The sequence below is a fragment of the Ictidomys tridecemlineatus genome, unplaced genomic scaffold, assembly GCF_052094955.1.
Source record: "Ictidomys tridecemlineatus isolate mIctTri1 unplaced genomic scaffold, mIctTri1.hap1 Scaffold_132, whole genome shotgun sequence".
NCBI lineage: Eukaryota > Metazoa > Chordata > Mammalia > Rodentia > Sciuridae > Ictidomys > Ictidomys tridecemlineatus.
In genome coordinates this window covers 443,174-462,681 of record NW_027521185.1, presented here as the reverse complement: position 1 = coordinate 462,681, position 19,508 = coordinate 443,174, and the positions used below count along the sequence as shown (strand labels likewise).

The 19,508-nt window shown below is 39.8% G+C and overlaps 1 protein-coding gene across 1 annotated transcript in view; it reads left to right on the top strand.

Annotated features, from left to right (window-relative positions):
* LOC120888046 (autism susceptibility gene 2 protein homolog) overlaps nucleotides 1-11,321 on the top strand; it is a 95,804-nt gene extending 84,483 nt beyond the window's left edge. The window contains exon 3 of the mRNA XM_078035914.1: nucleotides 10,973-11,321. The gene's annotated coding sequence lies outside the window, so the exon portion shown is untranslated. The remainder of the gene's footprint in view (nucleotides 1-10,972) is intronic.
* Nucleotides 11,322-19,508: the final 8,187 nt, after the last annotated feature.

Sequence of the window (19,508 nt, the reverse complement as noted above, 5' to 3'; positions counted from 1 at the left end):
TTGATTAATAGGCCCTCCCCGTTTCTGTCCTCCCCTCCTCTCTGGGTGAACTAATCCACTTGAAAGGCATCCATTCTTCCATAGAAAACAAAAATGGAACACTTATTTCTGATTCAAAAGAAAAAATATGCAGGATTTTACAAATGGTGCTTGGAAAACCAGATATCCACATGAAAGCATCAAGTTGGACCTTTCGCCCCATAGGGAAAAATTCACTCAAAATTGAAATAAAATAAAGCTAGAAAAGCATAAAACCTTCTGAAAGAAAACTTGGGGGAAAGATTCATGACATTGAATTTGGCATTGATTTCTTAGATATGTCACCAAAAGCACATACACAAGAATCTGGACTACATCTAAATAATGAACTGTGGCATGAAAGGTCACATGAAGAAAAGGCAAGAACAATCTGTGGAATAGGAGAATCTCTTTGGAAGTCACATCTGACAGTGTTGATATCAAGACAGAGAGCAGCAACTTACACAGAACTCCATTTTAAACTGGGCACGGGATTGGAATATATATTTCTCTGAAGATAAACATTTTCATTAAGCATGTGAAAAGATGGTCAACATTACCAATCATTAGGGAAACCAAATTCACATCCACAGTAAAATAACACCTCACTCCCGTTAGGACAGCTACCATCCCCAAACCAAATAACCAAAACAAAACAGCTGCAGAGGAGGAGCAGAGGAACTGGAACCCCTGATGCACTGTTGGTGGGAAGACAAAATGGTGTAGTGATTGAGACAAAAAATATGGTTCGTGCTCACACACAAAAAAGAACTCTGCTATCCAGCAGTATCATTTGTATGAGGTACCTAGAGTAGTCAAAGTCAGAGACATACAATGATAGTCCTCAGGGGCTGTGGAGGGGACATTGAGGCATTACAAAGAATCAGTTCTACAAGATGAAAAGAGCTCTGTGGACAGTTGCTGGTAATTGTTACAGGACAATGTCATGTACGTGATGCCACAGATGTGTACATTTAAAAATGGTGGTGAGGGTAAATTGTACATGATGTTTTATTAAAATTTTTATAAAAGCAAGGAAATTGTCTCAAAAGAGAAGACCTGAATCTATACACTTCAGACAAACCTAGTTCACCTTTACACCAAAGCCACTTCTGTGATAACTAACCCACTCCACATAACAGAGTTAATTCACTCTGGGGATGGAGCCTCCCTGGCCTTAAAGACCACAGCTCACAATGCTGTTCCATGGAGCTTAAAGTTTTTCACACAGCAACTTCAGGGGGTTCATCATAGACTTCATTCAAGTTGGACTGAACCCAGAGGTATTTTACTCTTAGTCATGCACCAAGTAACAATGCTGTGGTGAAGGATGGACTGGATATATGATGGTCATGCCACAGAGCATATCATCAAGTGAAGATTGACATCAGAGTTATATTAGTTTATGTAAGTGCACTCTATGATGTCCACACAACAAAAATCTCCTATACATTTCTCAGAAACAACCCTCACCATAAGCAATGCCTGATTGGAATTGCTTCTTTTTCTTTTTGGACATATTTTTAATGAGATATACAGTTGTCCCTAAAATACAGGCGTTCTGTGTTCTGTCTTATGGAGCAAAGTGCAATTTCCTTTACAAAAACAAATTGAACACAGTATTTATTCATGACAGTGAACTCTGCAGAGTACATTTGAAGCTTCTCCCTCTCTAGGAGGGGCTGTTAAGAGTAAAGGAAGCAATGCTTTTAATAATAGGACCCAGGAGACAGAAAGTTTCCCCCACGTTTCACATGCAGGACCACTTTTCAACCTCTTGTCCTAGAGAACCATCTTAGATGCACAGCAGGAGGAACTAGCCATGAGATTGCAAGTTCCCCATGTTTGGAAACAACACCTATGTGGTGATTTACAATTAAAAACAAAACAAAACACTATTCACAGCAAAATCACACTTGGGGTGTTCAGATGAGCTCCACCAAGATTCTAGGGAAGCTTCTGGTCTCTTTTATCACACACCCTACCCCATAACTCATATAAAAACGCTTAGATTTTCTGAAAAACAAAAGTGCTTGATTCAAAATATTTGAAAGACTTGAGATTTTTCAAAAGAAAGCTCAGTAGGAGGAGGAGCAATAAAAGAGATAGTACTTTGAATCACTCTAGCTCCATGGTTAGAAGCAGGACTCTGCCACCTGCTTACCAGAGATCCATGGCAGATTCACATCCCACAGTGACTGCCATTGAGTTATCATTGTTTGGGGGGCCCTTAGATGCATGTTTTTCCTTCTATGTCCATGTGGCCAGTGGACTCCTGGGTCTACTCTGTACAGCTGGGAAGGAAGGTCATGTGTAAGTTGCAAGACAGCTACAGCTGACCCTATAACCTTCGCCTCTGAACTAGGGCTCATCTGAAAAAAGAAATTAGAACCAAAATCAAGACTTTTGTAAGTGCACTTCCTCAAAAAGCTCGCATGTCAAAATCTCTTCCATTATCCTAGGTTTCAAAAGTTCCAATTTATTTCTGAATTTTACAGTAGATTAAAAAAATTGTGTACTTGAAAAACAGTCCCCAGGTCCACTCATAAAATTCTTGCAATGTAGTTTCTCAGCCCTCCCTGCCTTGGGATTCTGGAAATGGAATCCTTAACCTGGGCTTGCTAGGCAACACCCCACCATTAAGCTCTACCCATGTGTTTCTTTACTTTTTAATTTTTTGATGGGAAAGTAGCCAGATGGAACCCAGGACCTCCGACTGCCTCACACTTGCAGACCTAAAATGCTGAGCAAGCATTCTACTATTGAACCACCCCCCTCCCCTAGCCTATTTAGCTAATTTTTATTTATTTATATTTTTCCCCAGCCTTTTACTGCCTTCACCCCCATTAACTTTTAAAACACCTGGGTTCGCCATGAAGCCAGGATCCTCGTGCCACAGCCTCTGTGGTGTCTGGATCACAGGTTCATATCATGGCAACCAGCCCACTTTTTAACTCACAGGAAAGAAGAAAATAACATAAATTATCCCTCCACCTTAACACCGAGCAGCTCTTGGCTATTTTATTTGATCCACCCTATCATTTGCCTCATCTCCTTAGCATTTCCCTTCATTGATTTAATGGGAATCTCAAACATAGTTGCCCTGAAAATACTTCCATATATCTCTAAGAAATCCCTTTTACGTAATGTAACCAGGAGCTAGTTTTTAAATATAAAAGGCTTTGGAGTAGCCATGCTCCCCAGTTCCACTGTGCAGCAGCCATAGAAAATTCTGTCAGTAACAAGGACTATCCCTGGCTCCCAAACCCGCCCATTAAAAAATGGGGCTTGGGATATAGCTCAGTTGGTAGAGTGCTCCTCTACAAAAGGCCTTGGGTTGAATCCTTAGGACCAAACAAAAAAAAAAAAAAGGAAGGAGGGGGAGAGAAGACTGGGTGGGCGGAAGGGCGGGAGGGGGGGGGGCTGAAGGGCGGGAGGGGGGGGGCTGAAGGGCGGGAGAGACGCGGCGGGAGTTAGGGGGTGGGGAGAGACAGGGGGGAAGAGACGGGGTGGGGAGAGACAGGGGGTGGGGAGAGACAGGGGGTGGGGAGAGACAGGGGGTGGGGAGAGACAGGGGGTGGGGAGAGACAGGGGGTGGGGAGAGACAGGGGGTGGGGAGAGACAGGGGGTGAGGAGAGACAGGGGGTGAGGAGAGACAGGGGGTGAGGAGAGACAGGGGGAAGAGGCCGGGGATGAGGAGAGACAGGGGGTGAGGAGAGACAGGGGGGAAGAGACAAGGGGGAATAGATAGGGGGAAGAGATGGGGGAGAGAGACAGGTGGGGGAGATGGGGAACAGGGGGAGATGGGAGGGAGAGGGGGGAGATGGGGTAAATGGGGAAAACGGGGGGGGGATAGTGGGGGAGAGACAGGGCACCCGTGGGGGAGACGGGGGCGAAGGGAGAGAAGGGGGCGAAGGGAGAGAAGGGGGCGAAGGGAGAGAAGGGGGCGAAGGGAGAGAAGGGGGCGAAGGGAGAGAAGGGGGCGAAGGGAGAGAAGGGGGCGAAGGGAGAGAAGGGGGCGAAGGGAGAGAAGGGGGAGAAAGGGAGAGGGGGGAGAAAGGGGGAAGGGTGGAGAAAGGGGGAGGGGGGAGGGGGGAGAAAGGGGAGACGGGGGAAGGGAGAAGGGGGAGACGGGGGAGGGGAGAAGGGAGAAGAAAGAAGGGAGAAGGAAGGGAGAGATGGGGGCGAGGGAGAAGGGGGAGAAGAGAGAAGGGGGAGAAGGGAGAAGGGGGAGAAGGGGGAGAATGGGGAGAAGGGGGAGAAGGGAAAGAAGGGGGCAGAAAGGGGGAGGGGGGAGAAAGGGGAGACGGGGGAAGGGAGAAGGGGGAGACGGGGGAGGGGAGAAGGGGGAGACGGGGGAGGGGAGAAGGGGGAGAAGGGGGGAGACGGGAGGAGGGAGGAGGGAGGGAGAAGGAAGGGAGAGATGGGGGCGAGGGAGAAGGGGGAGAAGGGAGAAGGGGGAGAAGAGGGAGAAGGGAGAAGGGGGAGAAGGGAGAAGGGAGAAGGGGGAGAAGGGGGAAGGGAGAGAAGGGAGAAGGGGGAGAAGGGAAAGACGGGAGAAGGGGGAGAAGGGAAAGAAGAAGGCAGCTGAAAAACCCCCACTCCCCAACATTAGCTCATTCAGTCCACAGCCTGCCATGAAAAAACACATCTTAATCCTCCACCAAAGAACCTCACCTTTAGAAGTCATGTTGAATCTCTGCTCCTAGGCTTTCTCCGTGGTAAAGTGAGCAACTCTGGAGCAGCATCCATTAATACAGCCCGCCCAAGGCACGCCCTCAGATGGCCTGGCCCCTGACAGACACAAGCAGCCCACCCAATGAGGCATGGCCAGCACAATTGGTCCCGCCCTAGCCTGCAACCCACCCTAGACACATCTGATTATGTTTAACCTAACACCTACCTCAGGAAATCCTACCTTCCATTCATTGAGCACCCACTGAAACTCATCAGATTTAATCCGTATAACATCTATATAAGGTAGGGTATATTTTTTAGTACTTATTTTTTAGTTTCAGGTGAACACAATATCTTTATTTTTATGCAGTGCTGAGGCCAGTGCTCTACCTCTGAGCCACAACCCCAGCACCCCCTGATGCCCCCTACCCCCACCCCCCGCCATAGCGTACTCATTTTTCCCCACCTGGACTTGAGTTCAATGGAACACATAAATTTAAGCCATAGTATGTCCCTGATCTTGAACCTAAACCCTTGTGCTCCTCTATCACACTCTCATCATTCTTTACTCAAAGATGAGTTGCAACACTTGATAGGGTATTGATTATGGAGTTCTGAGCTCAGAAGCAAAAGAGGGTACAGATTGAAATTGAATAAGCACATAGGAACAATAGGAACATTATAATATGTTTTATGATCTTTAGATCAGTGGTCAAAAAAATAACAATAGATACATATTTTTTTCTTGTCAGTACTGTGGATTGAACTCAGAGACACTCTACCAATGAGCCACATCCCTCAGGATTTTTTTTTTTTTTTGAGTTAGAGTTCTGCCATCCAATTTGCAATCCTCCTGATTCAGCCGCAAAATTACAGGTATGGAATTACAAGTATGCACCACAGAGCCTGCTTAATTCATCTTGTTCTTCATAGAGTCCTGTGATAGAGAGCAAAAATCTTCATTTCACAAATGGGGAAACTGCAGGCCTTTGAATTTTCTTCACAGCTCTGGGACTTTGTACTTTCCCACATGTGGAAAGGAGGTAATAATACTTTGAAGATTTTTTTTTTTGTACTTCAGGTGTAGAGAATGCAACCCATGATTAACAGTTGTTTCTCATTCTTCTGAATCAGAGTAATCTGCCTGCCTCTCTTTCTATTGAAACAAATGACTTTTTTTTTCTTTTTTCTTCCTGGGGATTGAACCTCCAAATGTTTGAAGGCTAATTCTGCAGCTGGAACTGATTTTTCCCACATTATTTCCTAGCAGCCCTATGGGGATATACATGATTATATAGATGAGTCCTGAAGCTCAAAGTGATTAACTAAATTACCTGATGTCAAACTCTGAGGAGATTGACTACAACAAGATAAATCAGAGAAAAATAAGGTTTGCCAAGCATGGTGGTGCAACCTGTAATCCCAGAGGGCTCTGAGGCAGAAGAATCACAAGTTCAAAGCCAACTTCCATAATGTAGCAGAGTCCTAAGCAATGTAGTGGCACCATATCACTAAATAGAATATAAAAGGGAGCTGATTTGCATCTCACTGGTTGAATGATTCTGGGTTCAACTCCTAGTACCTAAATAAATAAATAAAATAAGTTTGCAACTGGGCAAGTTAATGGCAGCACTACAGAAGATAAATTTTAAAGGGCAGGGGAGAGGAATGTGGTTTTCTAACTTGATCCCAGGATAGATGGTATCTCTGCATCTAAAATGAAGAAAAGGCACAAGGAACAGATTGATGGGCAAATAAATTCATGGAGGTCATTTCGTGGGGTATGACTGCAGATGGGTCCTGTGCTTTCTGCTTGAGCAACTCAACCTGTCATTTGAGACAATAAAGGTGATTTAGAGTATGTGGTGGAATATTTTGGGAAAGAGAAGGCTTTAAAAAGATTAGCAACTGAGGGAGTAGAGCAAACCAAAATTGGGTTGAGCCACCAGCAGCTCCAAATCCATTGGCATTATTCTAGGATTTCACTCCCCCTAGCCACAGCCTCCTCTGCTGATGGCCTTCTTTACTCTTGGACTCAGGTCTGACTCCAAAATCTAAGTCTCATGTTTTCTTTTTGGACCCTCTGCATGGAATCATGACTTTCCCACCATGTGAAATACAGCCATGTGCACCAGCTCTGAGATCACCACCAAGGACTTCAGTGAGAAAAAGGAAATTGTGGCAGAGTCAGAATGGAACCGCCCCTGCCAATGGTAATGCTAATGAGGATGATGGGGAACAGGAGGCCAGGCAGACAATGAAGTAGCTGAAGAAGGGCAGGAAGGTGGTGGTGAGGAAGGGGATGGGGATGTCAAGGAGGAGGCTGTGGTACCTATGGCAAACAGGCAGCTGAAGGCATGTGTATGTGTATGACAATGTTGATACCAATGCCAAGACAGCAAGGAAAGAAAAACGAAGCCAGGCATGGTGGCACCGGACTGTAATCCCAGCAACACAGGCAGGCAGCTGAGGAAGGAGGATCACAAATTGGATCCTCAGCCTCAGCATTTTAGCTAGACTCAGTAGTATAGTGAGACCCTGCCTCAAAATAGAAAATGAATAGAACCAGGGATGAAGCTCAGTGGTAAACAAGACCACTGGGTTCAGTCCCCAGCACCAAAGAAAAAGAAAAAGAAAACAAGGAGAGAAACAATGAAAAGTTAAGATGTTTTTAAATGTCATGTGACCTAGTCATCCTTTACTCCCTATCTCAATCTCAACTGGTCATTTTCCAGTAGAAAGTCCCACCTGCCCACTTTGGTCAGCACCATTGACAGATGACGTGAGCTCTCCCTCCACTCAACCAGACCTCAATGTGAATTTGCAACACAGAATGGTTCTTTGTTTTTTCTTCTTCAAAGTACTTTTAAAAAGACAGTTTTCATTTTTCACTTTCATTTCATATTTTTGTACATTTTCATAGTGGTCAAGCATTTTTAATCATCATAGAAAACCAAACCAGCATTTGAAGAGTTCTGACCTTATTTTGGTGTGACCATGTTCATTATACACTCAACGAAGAAAAAAAAGTAAAGAAGAAAAAAAAAAGTAAAAAAAAAAAAAAAAGAAAGAAAACAGTGGTTGCAGTGCCACAAACATAGAACCCAGCACCTCAGGTGGCTGAGGCAGAGCACCCAAAGTTTGCCTGGCAATGGAGTCAGACCCTGACCAAGATACAAATCCAGGACTCGGGATGTAACTCAGTTTTAATGACCCCTGGTTCACTCATCGGGAGCAAAAGGGTGGAGGTATCTTATTCCCTCCATTCCAGTAATTTTTGTGTCTATGTACTTAGCTAGACTATAAGTACATATTTTGTAAGAGATAATGTTAAAGGTCAAAGATAACAGTTTTCTTTTTTTATTGTCTATAAAGTTGTTATTTTTAAAATGTAGTTGGCCCATTGGTGTCAAAAACTATTTCAGAATTTTATTTTGCTGAATTATTCTATCAATCCAATAAAATGGTAGGTCTTAGATTGATTTTACTTGTTTCCCAATAATTCAAAGTTCCCATCAGCTTTGTTTCCTTCTTTTCTCAGTACCATGAATTCACACCAGTTGCCTTTCCTCCCATCCTCCATCAAGCAGCTTCCCAAAACTAGTGGACAGACACCCTCACTGCCTTGTTCTCACTCTTTCCTCAGCTCCAGACAGGCTCTCCTCGGAGCTCACTCCATGATTCACCCCAAGGAATCAGCTCCACATGGCCCAGTCTCATGGGTAATTTTCACTAGTTATCACACATATTGGCCAATCTCTTTTGTATTTGCTGTCCTACTTCACATTCTTTATATGAAGCTTGCCTTCAGAACATGTTTTCTGAGTCCTTCATTCTTGTTACAAATGCCCACAAGGAGCCGGGATTGGTGGTACATGCCTGTAATCCCAGTGTCTTGAGAGATTGAGGCAGGAGGATATTGAGTTCAAAGTCAGCCTCAGCAGCTTAGTGAGGCCCTAAGAAACTCAACAAGAACCTGACTCTGGGCTGGGGATATGGCTCAGTGGTAAGGTGTCTCTGGGTTCAATTCATGATACCCAAAAACTAAAAAAGAACAATTTAAAAATTCCCACCATGGTAAGAGCTCAGCACACAGCAGGTCTTGTAGTTGGAGCCATGTGATGATAGAGGTGTGAACAGCATAGTGCAGGCTCAGAAACATCAACATTCAGGTGAACATTTAAAAAGACATAATTCCTGCATGGCACAGGGGTGCACAGCTGAAATCACAACTATTCAGGAGGCCAAAGCAGGAAGACCACAAGTTTAAGGCCATCTGGCAACTTAGCAAGACCCTCAGCAATTAATCAAGATCATGTCTCAAAATTTAAAAAGTAAAATACAAAGTATTGGGGTTATGGCTCGGTGATAAAGTGCCCCTGGCTTCAGTACTCAATAGGAAAACAAAACAAAGTACCATTTCATTTCTCCATGACCCAAAGTAAACGTGTTCAATAAGCCTATTTAAGATTTCTGTCAAAGTGTTAAAACCACACCCTATAAATTGAGAGAATTTGGAAAAGCGATCACTTAGCAAATTGGCTTCTAGGACATTGAGTTTTGTTGAGAAGACTTGATAACAATTGCCCATCAACTAAATTTGTCCACATAAATTTTAGCTGCTTGCCTCATTCTCCCATATCACAGCATTTAGTTCACTCAATCATAATGATGCCAAGAAATCAACTAACAATTATAAGTTTATACTTTGTTCCTCCTAAATCTTTTTCAAAGGAGATTATATATATAGTAAAACCCCTTATTCTATGGGCAAAAAGTCTGCACAAAATTTAATTACCAGCATCATTAATCATCACTATTTGAAGTTTCTTTTCTTATTTCTTTATTTATTTAGTACTTGGGCTTGGACACAGGGGTGTTTTGTGCTTTGCTACTAAGCCACATTCCAAGTCCTTTTATTTCTTTTGAGGTGGGGTCTCACTAAAGTTCTGTGACTGCCTACAACTTCTAATCCTTTCTCAGTTTTCCAAGTTCCTGGATTTTTAGGTGGAATTTGAAGATTTTTAGTCAGGTCAAATATCCTCTGGTGTTCCATTTGCCCCACATAGTCTTTATACCCTACTGATTATCCTGCCCCTTTAGATAATTCAATATCCTGAAGTCATTCCTGGTCACATACCCTGAACGCAGAACTCACAGGATAAATGCAAAACAGACACTTGTCCCTTGTAAATCCCTATATTGATTTTCCTGTCAGCTAAACTACACTGAACCAAACCTGAGAGCCCCCAGACTGCATCTGCCTTCTTGACTGTTGTAGCTCTGGCACTAAGCATTACCCCTGGCACTAAATGGGCCCTGAGAATATGTCTTTGTATTTGAGGGAATGATGAAATTTCCCTTCATTCCCATCATATAGAGCTTTGTCACTCTTTCATTTTCCCTGCTTCCAATCTCACCTCCATCCAATGTACAACAGTCATTTTCAATTCCCTGATGTAAAACAATCAAAAGCCCTTCCCTAACTTGCCTTCACTGTAGGATCACAACAGGTGGATACCCAGTGCCATTTATGATTAGAACACTTCCTGCTTTTCCACCCTCATCTTACTTCACTGAATTTCACATTCATTTCTTCAACAAACACACACACACACACACACACACACACACACACAAACCCAAAATCCTGCTTTTGATTGTCTGGACATAAAATGTGTGATTAATATTTTTTAAAAATGTTTAGATTGCTCCCACCCCATTATTATCCTCAAAAAGTGTGGAGGAAGGTGTTTACTACATCTTGGCACATGCCTACTCTACTCTGTAGTCATTTCCTCAGAACACAGGACACAGAGGTACTATTTATCTCTGTACTCCCTGATACTGCATAGAGAATCTGTGCTTCAGGATGGGGAATAAGGTTTAAAGATTTTTTTCCTCCCAAATGATAATGAGGTCAGGCATGGTGGGTACATGCCTATAATCCCTGCAATTCAGGTAGCTGAGGCAGATGGATCACAAGTTTGAGGTCAGCCTCAGCAAATTACTGAGATCCAAATAGTTCACTAAGTGTCCCAGAAGAATTTAGCAGTTTGTCTATTTTTCTCCTTAATTTGAAAAATAAGTTTCATAAAACAAATGCTTGGCTACATGAGTTCTATTAGTGGGTATTATTTCCCACTGATCAATTTGTTGGTTTTTGCATGTCAAATATCAAAGGTCTTTAATTGTTACAGTTCTTTATAATGTGTCTTGATACTTCATAGACCAATCTTATGGAGGGAAAGAAACAGTTTTTGTTTTCCTTGTTTAGGTCATCAAGCCATCCAGAATGGAGAAAGTGTCCAGGAGTAAGCCCAGAAGAGACAACAATGCAGGATGCCTTGAGGTGACAGAATTCAAGATCCATGTCCCATGTGAAAGGCAAGTTGGATGAAGAGAGGAAGCCCTTCTGAACATCCGTTTGACTGTGGATTCTTCATGGATTGCCATAAACTACTCACATCTAACAGAAAATCTTATATGATATCTGGATTCTTGATGTGTGCATGATAGGCTAGCAATAGATCTTTGGATTGAGAGCTCACCCACTCTTTCTACCAATGTGCTTAGTTCAGAAGTTATAAAATTAAAATATAGCTCCTTATGGTCCTTAATCCCTAGACATTTTGTTTAAGTCATTTTGCTTATTAATGAAATCCCATCATCTTCCCCACACCAACAACTGATGAGAACACATTTTATTAATAGGCTCAAATATATGTTCTTTATAGGATTTAAAAAAAACATAAGTGAATGGGAAGTTATACTCCACATATGTATCTATGTATTTTGCTGTCATGTATCTAAAAAGAGCAAATAATTATTTAAAAAAACATTATTTAGCTACTAATGTTTCAGTATTTAAATTTTCTTAGAAATAAGTCATGTTTTATATTTGTCACATTACATAGACTGTACATAAAGAACACAGTTATAAACACATATTTCAATCACATTTATCTAGTTTATTTACTTTTAACAATTACTCCTAGATAACCCAGAATTACCAAAATTCCAGACAAGCATAGTCAGTATTTTTTAAGCTGGTTTATGTTTTTTTTTCTTTTTTTCACATTCAGATGAGTTTAGGACTTAATCTCAGATTTTTCCTTCCATCTAAGATTGACTGAAATTATAAACTTCCAAATGAACATGAATTTTTAAAAATTATCTTTTTTTATTTTTTAGTGCATTATAGTTGTAGTTAAAATTATCTTAAAGTTTTTTGCAAGAAAACTCTATGTTATACGTGCCAATCAAACATAATTTTAAGTTAGGTGCAAAAATGAAAAGTAAATTTTTAATGTTTTATATTAGTGCACAAATAATGGGTTGATTTTGAGATAATTATACAGTGTGGAACAAAATTTGCTTCATTGCAGTCCCCACTAATTCCTCATTTCCTGTTCTTCTCCCTCCCCCATTTTTTTCTATTCTTCTGATGTTCCTTATATTTTTGTATTGTTAGATTTGTGCTTTATAGGTAGGTATACATGCAAGTAAAATTCACTGTGGTATATTGACATATGTACAGAGCATAATTTGGTAAATTTCACTCCATGGTTCTTCCCTTTTCCTGTCTCTCCTCCTAGTCCCAAGTCTGTAATATACTTGATTAGCTCCTGTTTATTTTCATGGTGTCCCTCTATCTTTCTTCCCCCCTTACTTTGTTCTTTGTGAGACATGACAGAAAACATTCAACCCTTAACTTGATGAGCCTGGTTTATTTCACTTCGCATGATGTTCTCCAGTTCCATCTACTTACTGGCAAATGCCACAATTTTTTTTTTCTTCTTAGTGGCTGAGTAAATTCCATGTGTCTATACACCACATTTTCTTTATCTGTTGATAGGCACGTGGGCTGGTTTCATAATTTGACTATTGTGAATGGCACTGCTCTAAACATTGAGGCCCCTGTATCACTATAGTATGCTGACTTTAGTTCTTTATGAATAAATACAAAGACATGAAATAGCTGGATCATGTGGTCGTTCCACTTCTAGTCTGTTGGGAATTCTCCAAAGTGCTTTCCCGAGTACACTTACTAATATATAACCAATCAACAGTATATGAGTTTACATTTTCTTCCCACTTCCTCCTCAGCATTTATTAATTTGTATTCCTGATAATTGCCATTCTCAATGGATTGAGATGAAATTTCAATGACTTTTTATTTGCATTTCCCTGATTGTTGGGAATATTGAACATTTTTTCTTGTATTTGTTGGCTATTTGTATTTTTTCTTTTGAGAAATGTCTGTTTAGTTATTTTGCCCATTTATTGATTAGGTTATTTGCATATTTTAGTATTAAGTTTTTTTAGTACTTTATATATTCTGTTATTAATTTTTTATCAGAGGAGTAGATGGCAAGTATTTTCTTACATTGTGTAGGCTCTTTCCTCATGCTTCTTTCCTTTTTTGGGCAGAAACTTTTTAAAAATTTGTTTTTATTGGTTATATGTGACATTTAATGTACTTTATGCATCATCATAGATGGAGTATAATTTCTCATATTTCTACTTGTACATGTTGTAGAATCCCACACCTTATTTTCTTTATCCATTCATCTGTTGAAAGGCACTTAGGTTCGTTCCAAGTTTAGGTATTTTGAGTTGAGCTGCTATAAACATTGGTGTGGATGTATCAATGTAATATGCTGATTTTAAGTCTTTGGGTGTAAAACAAGGAGTGAGATAAGTTGGTCAAATGATGGTTCCATTCCAGGTTTTCTGAGGTATCTCCATACCACTTTCCACAACAGTTGCACCAATTTTCATTCCCACAAGGAATGTCTGAGTATATCTTTTTCTTCACATCCTTGCCGATGTCAATTGTTTCTTGTGTACTTGATAATTGCCATTTTGACTGAGGTGAGACAAAATCTTAGAGAAGCTTTGATTTTCATTTCTCTAATTGCTAAAGATGTTAAAATTTTTTTCATGTATTTGTGATTGATTGTACTTTTTCTTATGTGATGTGCCTGTTTAATTCCTTTGCCCATTTATTGACTGGGTTATTTGTTATTTTTTGGTATTAAGTTTTTTGAGTTCTTTATGTATCCTGGAGATTATTACTCTATCTGAGGATCATGTGGTAAAGATTTTGTCCCATTCTGTAGATTCTCTCATTGTGTTATTGTTGCCTTTGGTGTGAAGAAGCTTTTTTGTTTGAATCCATCCCATTTGTTGATTTGATTTTACTTTTTGTTCTTTAGGGATATCAGTAAGAAAGTCATATTGTAGGCCAAGATGTTGAAGATTTGCACCTACTTTTTCTGCTTTTAGGCACAGGGTTTCTATTATAGTACTTAAGTTTCTGATCCACTTTGAGTTGAGTTTTATTCAGGGTGAGGAATAGGGGTTTGAATTAATTTTATTTCATTTCATGCAGCTGGATTACATATATCCCCCTTCCCAAAATTTTTGAGGTCATTGTGAATAAAATAGTTTTCCTGATTTCTTTCTTATCTGGTTTATTATTCAAGTATAGAAAAGCTATTGATTTCACTATGCTGATCTTGTATCCTGCTGCTTTGCTAAATTTGTTTATCAGCTCCAGAGGCTTCTGATGGAGTTTTGGAGTCTTCTGGACATAGGATCATGGCACAAGCAGCGATAATTTGACTTGTCTGTTTCCTATTTGTGTGTCTGAAATTTCCTTTACTAGCCTCAGTGCTATGACTAGAGTTTCAAGAACTCTATTAAATAAGAGTAATAAGCATACATCCTTGTCTTGTATCTGATTAAGAGAAAATATTTTCATAATCTTTTCATCCAGCTTGATGTTGTTGCTTTGCGTTCGTCATATATATCTTTTATAATGTTGAGGTGAATTACTTTTATCCCTAGTTCCTACACAGTTTTTAACATGTATAGATGCTATATTTTGTCAAAGGCTTTCTCTGCATTAATTTTTGTTCTTAATTCTATTTACATGGTGAATTTCATTCATCCATTTGTGTATGTTGAACCAACTTTGCATTTCTGGGATGAAATTCACTTGATTATGGTGTATTATTTTCTTGATGTGTTTTGGAATGTGATTTATTAATATTTTATTAAGGATTTTTGTGCTTATGTTGATCATGAATATTTGTCTGTTGTTTATTTCCTTGATGTATTTTTGTCATGTTTGATATCAGTGTGATATTGGCTTTATATAATAAATTTGAGAGTGCTTCTTTCTTTCTTATATCAAGGAATCATTAGAGGAAGTTTGGCATTATTTCTTTTCTTTTTTTTTGGGGGGGGTGGGTGGGAGGCCAGGGACTAAAGCCTGTATGCTTAACCACTGAAAAAATTCCCAGTCCTTTTTTACCTTTTATTTTGAGACAAGGTCTTGTTAAGTTGCATGCAGTCTTGTTATATTCCTGAGGTTGGCTCTGAACTTGTGATCCTCTTGCCTCAGCCTCCCAGCTGCTGGGATTATATGAGTGTAGTGCTGCATCCACTTTGAGTTTTGTTTTTCAGTAGAGGGGCACTAGTTCATCTTTAAGAGTTGGAAGGTCTCAGATGAGAATCCATCTGACTTGAGCTTTCCTCTGTTGGAAAACTTTTACTTGCTGCTTCTATCTCACTGCTTGATATCGGTAGATTTAGGCTTTCTACATCTTCATGGTTCAAATTGAACAGATCATATGTGTGTAGAAATTTGTCTATATCTTCTAGGTTTTCCTGTTTATTAAAGTATATAATTTCAAACTAATTTCTAATGATGCTCTGGATTCCCGCAGTGTTTGTGGTGAATCTTCTTCATTTTTAAGTTTGTTGATTTGAGTCTTCTCTCTCTTTTGGTTAGGGATACTCAATCTTATTTATCTTTTCAAAAAAACAACTCTGCACTTCATTAAACTTTGGTATCTTTTTTATTCTCAATTTCATTAATTTTGTCTTTGATCTTAATAATTTTCTGTCTTCCACTGATGTTGGAATGAGTTTGTTTTTCCTTTTCTGGGACTTTGAGGTGTAACATTATATTATTTATTTACAATCCTTTTTTTTAAATATAGGCACTTCATTTCATAAAATAGCCTGTTAGAAAGGCCATCATAATGTCTCAGACATTTTTATAAGTTGTACCTCTGTTTTCATTTCCCTCTAAGAATTTGTTTTTCCCAGGTTTCTTCTATTATTCCATTTATCATTCAAAAGCTTATATTTTAATCTCCAGATATTAAAATGATTTTTTTATTTCATTACTAATTTCTATCTTTTTCATTATGAACTGATAGGATTCAAGGAATTACCTCTGTATTTTTATAATTGGTAAGATTTATTTGGTTTCATAAAATATGGTCTATTTTTGAGTTTACATATGCAGCTGAGAAGAAAATAAATTTAGATATTAATGTATGGGATATTTTATAAATATCTCTTATATCCATAAGATTAATGTGAATTTTTTAAGTTCTGAAAAGTCTTTACTTGTTTTGTGTCTGGATTACCTATCTGTGTAAGAGATGTGTTGAAGTCACCCCTTATTACTGTACAAAAGTCTATTTTATTCTTTATATTGAGTAGGTCTTGTTTGATGTATATATGTGCACAAATGTTTGGGGCATACATATTTAAACAATTACATCTCTTTGTTGAATGATTCCCTTAAATAGAATGAAGTGACCTTCTATGTCTTTTCTGAAAAATTTTGGCTTAAAACCTATTCTGCCAGATGTGAAAGTAGCTTCTTTTGCTTTTTAAAAAGTTCTTTCTTAAAAATATTGAAAATTTCCAACTGAGGTACCTGAAATTCTGTATTTACTTTCTATACCAAACTATCTTTCTGTCCCTTACTGTGCCTCTTAGAAGGAGTCTGAACTAGGTAAGGTTCAGCTGAATGTTCTTTTGTGATTTTTTTCCACTCCATCTGCTGGAGTAAATTTGAACTTTAGCCCATTGAACCTGCTCTCAGCTTCTCTGCTTACTCACCAGTCAGTACAGAGGGATTGGAACTGAAAGACCTTTTACTGGGTTTGTGACCAAAACTCTTCATGCCTTTGGATCTTTGTTACGGGTAAGTACTCTGGAGAGATTAAATCCTTGCACCCCTTGGATAGAGTAGAAGTTAAGCTCTTGCCTTCAGAGTTCTCCTCAGGGTGGATTGACAGACCTCTGGGTGGATGGTTCAAGGCAGGGTTCCTGTAGCCCATCTACCACCCAAATTTGGTTTCCAAGTCTTCATCCCCAGTGTAATTCTGCCCACCTGATCAATCTCCCCTTACCCTTTGCAGTTGATCATTGGTGCCACAGAGCTCTAAAGGAAATTGGACTGCATTCTTCTGTCCCTATTATAATCACACTTATTTTACCTTATGTACTCCTGCCTGCACAATTTCCCTCACCCTTTTTTGCTGGTCATTCTTGTGTCACTGACCTTAAAGAGTAAACAGGATGTATTTTCTTCTATATCTCTGTCCCAAATTCCCTCGGATCCACTATTCTCTGGGAATGCTTTGGGACTGTGATTTGAGAGCTGTGCTTTAGGTCATACAGTAAACACTGGCTGAGACAGATGAAAACATTTGTTAAGGACTCTCAGGTTCCCATAGAAGCAAAACTCGGTATAATCCCCAAAGCTGGGTCTCCTTCTCACCTACAAAGTGAGAAACACAGAGCACTTTTTGTGTGTGAATTTTTCCATTGTGTTTCTCTTTCCCATTTTGTTTCTCCTTTCTTTGTAGTGACATAGCACCAGTGTTTCTGCAAGGTCTTAGTGTAGTTTCTTATATCTTTTGTTCACTGCACTAGAATCTTTGGGATTCTCCAAATCTTGAACATACAAATAATGATTGATAATGGTTTTCTTCATACACTCACCTTATTATGAAGCCTTATTTATGTCATTCAAATTCCAAGCAGCAGAGCACAAGGGAAGCTCCTCTTTCCTCTGCTTTGCCATCTTGGAGGATGGCCTCCTAAAAGTGAATATTTTTAAAAAGCAATGAAATGTAATCATGGACTCAACAATGTTAAAAATTTAAGGAAGGGGAAAATTCTGTGAAATGGTGAAGCATTCACTCTTTCACACTCATGGGCCCAGCATAACTCACTGATCTGTGGATAATTCCAAGCAACAGGCTTTAAGTGGCCACTAAGTTTTCCCAAAATGAAAGTGGTACAAGGCCACTGAATCAGGCTCTGAAATGGCACTTTCCCTCATCATCTGAGGGCCTGGCATCCTAAGAAATTGCCATTGTTCTCTGCATCACTCCTTGTGAGTCCAGCAGCAAAATCCTGGGAGTCTCTGAGGAAATTGTCCTTTTTCAGTTACCAATTTTATAACCAAACAAAATGGGTCCACATCTTTGTGCATGCAAAACCAAAAGGCCATATCAGGAGAAAAAAGTATGGAGAAAGATTTACTATATTCAACAGGTAAGGAGAGCACTCAGGTTATTTGCAATATAATGCTCTCCCCAAACAAAAAAGGGTGGGATTTTATTTGTACAGTCTACACAGATACATATGGGACATTGTGTGGCTATCTCTGCTAGTCAGCTTTCCGACAGCTTTCACATAACTATAGGTTTCCCATTGTAATAGGGTGATGGTGGAGAAAAGCTGCTCAGCTCATGACACCTGGAAAGCAGTGAGAGACAGAAGGGTCCAGGGGCAAGATATACCCTGTGAGGACAGGCCTCTACCAACAAACCTCCTCCAATGAGGACCCAGCTCCCAAAGTTTCCAACACCTTCCAATAGTGCCACCAGTTGGGGGAGAAAACCTTCAACCCTTGAGACACTAGGGGACATTCCAGATCCAAACTCTAACAAGGGAGAAAACATTTGTGAGCATGTTCAGTTAAGGGTCACAGATAATAGGTTCCATAAGGAAAAACAGTGGACACAAAACACTTCTGAAGGGCATGCTGAGTTCAGTTTTATGAGAGAATTTTTATTCTCATTTGTTACTCATAAGTTTCTCCAAAGAGTTTTGACTGAAATAAACAGAAAGTAAAAAGTAGACTCATAGTCCTTGAAAAGTGCAGGAGCTTTCTTCATCCTAAGGATAAAAATTTGTCCCTACAGATGCCTGCCTCACTTAGTGAATAATAGGAAGAAATGTCAGCAAGAAAGTGAATATAAATCCTTGGACCCTGTTTCCCACCCTGGACACAACAATTCCCCCAAACCTGGACAAATTCCTTTTGGGAGATACTCAGAGACTGGCTGAGAAGCTCCTTTCTACACTCCATGTAAATGCAAAGCCAACCATATTAAAGCCAGTCGAAAAAGATTCACACCCTGAGTTCAAACGCTCTTTTTTTTGCCCCTTCTTAAAAATTGCAGGCAAAAATTTGATTTTCCCACACCTTGTTCCATATATTAACAGCTCACTATAATGTTAGATGAAAGCATTAACCTTTTCCTTATATACCCACCACTTCCAGGCTATGGGAAAGGTCTCAATTATTAGGCAGTTATAAAAGTTTAAAGCAGAGACTGGCCATGGTGGAAACCATGCACAGACCCTCAAATGGCAAACTTCTGAACAATCACATTTTCTTGGATTCACAGGATAGAAACTCAGTAACCTTACTACTTAGATAAGATATTCGCAGCCCATGTTCCAGAACTGACCTTCTAAAATGTAATGAAATATCATGGTGCTCTTCTACTTGAGAATGATATGATAATCCCTCAATGTGTGCTATAAACCAGGTGTGGCAGCACTTGATTATAATCCCATTTCCTTAAGAAGCAGAGGCAAAATATTACAAGTTCAAGGCCAGTCAGGGCAACTCAGTGACACCATGTCTTAAGATAAAATGGCCCAGGTAAAAGTCTAGATTAGTGGTTAGAAGCTTTCCT